We start from the raw sequence: 6,158 nt of genomic DNA on the forward strand, positions 1-6,158 counted from the left end.
TCCATATTGAATAGACAGAATAACACAGCTGTTGCAGATTTATTGAATGCACATCCATAACGCAGATCTCCCAAAGGTGCTCTTTTTGATTGAGATCTGGTGACTGTGGAGGCCTTTGCTCCACTGGTGCGAAACTATAGGGCAAATAAATATTCCCCCATCCCATGACAAAACCAACACCAACCCGAATCGCTGACGGATGCCAAGATGCACGGACGCCTTAATGTTGTTCATGCCTCGCATCTGAATTTCACAACACCAATCGGTTACTGTAAAATTTTGGAGAGCCTGTAAAAAATTGTGGTCTTGGTTTCTTAGTCTCAGCAGACAGAGAGTAGCTGGTAAGGTCTTCTTTTGCTACACCGTCTCTAGTGCAAAGGTTTAATGTGTTGGGCATTCAGAGATAGTATTTAGTATACTTTGGAATTGACAAAATCTTTGAGCTACTGTTGCATACCTGTTTTGTGAATCAGTTTGCCTATTCTTTAACAATATGATCAAGGCATTTTTCATCCACACATATACAGCTCACACAATATTTTCTCATTTGTCGTTCTTTTTTTTTCTTCTCAAAACCAGACAGATACCTATCCCTACTGGGATGTATTGTATCTATCCCAGTACATCCCAGTAGATCAACAAATATCAGTCTGATATTATGTTCAAAGTCACCAAAATCCCTTTCTTTCCCTGTCTGATGATAAGTTAAAGTAGCAGATTAGTGTATATACTCACATTTGTGTATGCTGGAAAAAGTATATGGAGTCAAAGCAATCGTTAAAATAATGGTAAACCTTCAATTTAGAGTTACAATAAATATTGTCAATGAGGCTTTCTTTACTGCCTTACTGTGCAAGAGCAGATCTCAGGACAAGGCTTGAAAAAAATATATAATAAAATTGTAACATTTCTGGGACCAGTTGTTTTACAGACTCAAAGAAACCACTCATCTTTGCAGAATGAATAAATTTGCAACCTCCTATTTGGGTCCCATCTAGAGCGGTAAATAAGACTGAACTGTTTTGGTGTTAACATTCCAGACGTCAAATGTAAAGCTTTTTTGTGTGGGAGCTGTTTGGAAGTAAATAAGTGGCTCAGACAGCTTTAGCCACTGGGAGAGTTCTAGCTGTATATAACAAAAAAGAAAAAAGAAAAAAAAAAAAAAAAAAGAATGATCAGATGAAGAAGAAGGTATTGATTTTTTTCAAAAAGCTGAACCTTGTGGTTTCTTGAAACATGCTGAGGCGCAGAAACACCTTCCCACCTTTCCTTCATGCTAACTAGCCAGATACTCTTTCAGAATCACCTTCATTCGCACGCATGAAAGTTAGATCAATTTAGACATTCAGCTCATTGTTTGTCTACTGGATCATAAGCAGGAGGTTGAGGGATATGTCACTAAACTAGTTCACGAGGCTTGTGCATGCTTTAGGAGCACATTGGATGCTCACTGTAGACAATGTCAAACAGTGCACAAATATTTAGACAGACTGCACTAAGCTGACAGGAAAGTTCTCCTTTGTTTAATCTTATTTATCTATCTATCTATTTTTAGCTTGGACTTGTAGCTTTGTCAGGCGGATCCAGCTCCACACGTATAAGCAGAGACCCAGTCAAACATTCTCATGAGCTCGCCTTGCTTTTCTACAACAGATAATGGCTGTGTCTGTGGTGAGATAATGAAGACTGCGGCTCATGAATCTGTGGCGTGATGAATTTGCCTTTATGAGGAGACCAGGGGATCTATATTCTGCTGATGCCATGCTCACTCTGAGCTCCACACACAAGCCTTTCTCTCTCCTATATATCTGCTATGCACAGACATTGCACATGCAGCATATACCACCAGAAACCCCCCTACCAGAACGCTAGAGTAAGGCTCAAACGAAGCACAATTCACACTGAGAGACAAAGCACTGAGAAAAGCACCAGCGGCAGATATGTGGATTTCCTTCTCCTAAAGTTAAGAGCATACATTTGGAGTTTAAGGGAAGAGAGCAGATAGTGTACTACTCTCTCTTAAAACCTTGCTCTCACACTCAATGTGAGAGCAAATATTGTGTGCTCTGCTCCCCATCAAAATAAGTTTCAGTGTTCACTTAATATAAATAATAATTTTAAATCCTTTCTGGGATTGAAGTGAATATACACACGTTCTCTCTTCCACATATGTGTTTACAGTGTCTTGAAATAAAGTGGTAACTGGCATGACACCATAGCTTTGACATCATCGCCTTCATTTTTGCTCATAGAAAAAGCTCCATACAGCTCTGTTAGCAGAAAGAGCAAAGCTAAGAGTTAGTTTGAGCGTGAGGAGAAGTATTCAAACTGAAGCAGGAGTCTCTAAAAAACATTATGTTTGTGGGAGGGAAGAGCATATTTGCAAGGAAGCAACATATTTTAAGTGAGAGTTGAGTTTTGTGGAATTTCACCATATTAGGTGAAAATAAAGAATTTTGCTCTCAAGTTGGAAGTGGGTTCATTTTCAGTTTGAGAGGAAATTGTTAAATGCATTTTATCCTTTGGAATGTGTGGCATGAAATTTATTACATTTCATTTTAATTTTTAAAACAAATGCTTTATTCCTAAACAGAGTAAGAGATAACCAATTTAACATTCACCTATTCTACTACACTTTATAAGTATAACAAAACAAGCTGACTCCGGTTTCTTCTACAAACTGCCACTACATTGTTGCGATGTCTGTTTTTTTTTTTCTTTGAATTACTGAATTAAACCCTGACAGTAAGACTAATATGCTATTCAGCTCCGTCGCGATGACGAAATAAACCATTTTCTACTCCATAAGCATTATACCTTCATAAGAGTACAGCTGCACTTAAGGAAGGACATTTTCAGACCTTATTGTTAAGAAAGATTTTGTACGATCTGAATTATTCATGAATCAATTTGCTATGTGTGAACAGAGCGCTTATAGGAATGAAGTGTTTTACTCCAAGGTGAGACTGGGAGGGATGTGGTACAGCCCCCCTTTCTGTGGCCGATTCGGTCGAGTCTGTAGTTTTTGCTCCCATGATACTACACACATGCCATTACCTGAGAGTGTTTAGAGAGGAGGGGAAATGAGATCATAGGCTTGTCTAGCTTCAGCTAGGTCACACACCAAGGGGCTGCCTCTCCCCTTGGACGGTATCTCGCCCCCACACACTCCTATCATTTCACAGAATTGTATCTTCATGACTGCAGGGTCCTCTGTCATGTTTTGGCCATTACAGCACTCGTCCCATCGCACGTTGGAAACCTAAAAAACAACTTGTTTGAGAGTAGCATTATTGAGAGCAGAAACAAAAAAAAAAAAAAAAAAAACAGAGATCTTAACATTTTTTGATTTGTCTTTGGGTCTACCAAAACACTTCTTGTTTTCTCTCACACGCCACAAATTCTTTCAAAACCACATAGTGAAAGTGAGGACGACAGATGTCCTTTTCCTGTGGAGAGGCAACCGGAGTTATTTGGTATAATTTCAGCTCCAATTTCAACGTTTTAAAGTAGATTTATACGAGTGTCCTGAAAGAGCATCCGTCTCGACCAAGCCCGGCCGACCTCAACTCTGCCGGTGTCACATGATCGATGTTTTCTCTGGCCTCTTGACATCTTTGGAGGTCACATGAGCCTCTGTCAAGCTTGGTTAATTTCACACCCTCGGCTTTTACTATGCGATTACCATATGAATATGCTCATAGCCATACATATTCTGCAGCCATGCATAGGGACTTCCAAAAGTGCTCCTTTTTAAGAAGGAATCTGAAAGGACCGGAGAGGACGAAGAGGAGGAAGGCGTGGATGGGGGCTTGGCAGGATGTTTTCACAGCTGTCATGGTGATGAATTAGCCTCTTATGATTAATTTGTATTTAAATGTAACATTACCATCCCCAGACAGTTGGACCCAGCCCATTTTCAGTGGACCGTTGCCTGTCCAGCAGGAAAAACATGTTGATTATATTGAAAACCAGCGAAAGGAGCATGTCAGACGCCGAGTACATTAGCAGCGCCGTTAGATTAAAATCAATATAAATGAGATTTTGGGGTGTTAAAATTACTGCTATATAGATGCACTTTACTAACAAATAACAGTAAACATGAGCTTAGACGGGAGCTGAATGATGGATAAAAGACTTTTTGTAGCAATGTGTGAATGTAAATCCTCCTCCCAACTCTTTTGTAGCTCGCCATTTTGCAGCTTTAGAGCCAAGACGGCATTAAAAGCCAAGCTCTCTCCCTTGCCTTTTCTTCCTATTTGTCAGTACACAAAGCAGACAAACCAAACAGCTGTCTGCAGGCAAGGAAGAGTTGGGCTGGGCAGGATCAAGCTTCTAAAATCCAACAGCTGACCACACCGGCAAAGATAATAAAAATTACAATGTGCGCTTTATTGCTCTTAAGAGGCTCTTGTCTTCTCCAGTTTAGGGCTTCAGCTGTCATTGGCGTCCATGAAAAGAGCTTTCCCATATGCTTCTGTCCACAGATGTTATGATTGGGACATAACATGTTATGACTGAGCATTCCCAAACACCGTTACAGGTCAATTGAGGGACAGGATAACTATTCAGAGGAACAACACAGTGGAGGAGAGTCACCGGGAAAAATCAGACGTTTCGTCCTTGCTGTTAGTGAGAAAGTTCTTGCATGCACACTTATACTTTGCTGTTTTTATTGTAATCTTCTCTTCAGCATTAAGGGAGACGTTTGCTTGCAATAAAGCAAGACCTTATATTGACTTTCAGATGTGGAGTTGGAGAAGGCATTACTGCTCTAAATACAAAATGCTGATTACCACAAATATGGAAAACAGGGAAAAGTGCACCAATCTCTGAACTGAACTTCAACATTTTATGAATGGTCAACGCTGGACCATTTATAAAATTAAGTTCAAAGTGTCAGTGTAACAAAAGGTTTTCCAAGTACATTTCTTGCATGGTGTTACAGGTTGAGCTAGTTGCGAATAAGCTTTCTTTAATGCAAGTTTAGCTTCAGCAGAATATTGGCTATTTCAGTAGATATGCACCAATGCAAAGTTTTCTGATAACGTCTTTGCCAATACCTCACTTCTATGGGCTTGAGATATTTCTCTTTTTGCTACACTGTTACTTTAAATTCTATTTGTTGCATTTTAAATGTTTGTGATTTGTAGCTTGGTGTGGAATCCCAGTTCCTTCCAGTTTTCTGTCCAGCCGCTGAGCCAAGCTAAATGGTTGACAGCCAAAGTGTCATACTTAGTGGGTACATGGTAACTAGCCTGTACTTCCATAGCGCTTTATCAAGTCCAGAGGACTTCACATTCAAAAACACGCTGATAGCAGTGAGCTACATTGTGCCCACAGTTGTCCTGGGGTGAATGTAAATGTCTGGTTTTAAGTGCATTGTTGAAGTCATGACACCCAGACAGAGAGCTGAAATAATTCCAGATGCATCAAGAACACATTTACGAAAACGAATAGAAGCTTAGAAACAGAGGACATATGATCACGCTGAAATTGGAAAGCTTAAGTAATAACCTTTGAAAAGAAAAAATCTAATCTAAATTCACATACACATACAACACAGTGATTTTCTACCTTGAATAAAGTGTCATCTTGTGAATGCCAGCATTTTTTAAATGTGACTTTTAATTTGCATTCTAATTTATACAAATATATGCATATCTTCTCCTTTCAGGGTCTGTAACTCTAGAGGTTGTGAGAATTTTGTGAGGGAGTTAGGTTCTGCCATTAAATACACCTAAATCCCCTTTTCTTATTTTCTTCGCTCTGGGGAATTAAAAATTGTGGCGTGTGTGTGTGTGTGTGTGTGTGTGTGTGTGTGTGTGCGTGCATATGCGTTGGGGGAAATTGTGATAAAAAGTCAGTAAGTAAACTTTAGTGGAGTTAACTTTCTCCTCAATCAAAGATGTTTCAATATTTTTTTTTCAGAGTGGAAAAGCTTTGAATAAACACATTTATTGAATAAACAATAAATGTGTACAACTAACTAATCTGATTGTGAGATTGCTGAAGGAGACAGACAAACAATTTATCACATGAAAAGAGAAATAGCTAATGCAGTATTTTTATTATTTCTTTGGAATGACTACCTGTCTCGTCAAAACTAATTACCTTCTATGTAAATGTACCTGCATGATGAGATTTTTATGTACGAA

The sequence above is a fragment of the Poecilia latipinna genome, unplaced genomic scaffold (assembly GCF_001443285.1).
Source record: "Poecilia latipinna isolate Pla-1442-1.1 unplaced genomic scaffold, P_latipinna-1.0 Scaffold971, whole genome shotgun sequence".
Lineage (NCBI taxonomy): Eukaryota > Metazoa > Chordata > Actinopteri > Cyprinodontiformes > Poeciliidae > Poecilia > Poecilia latipinna.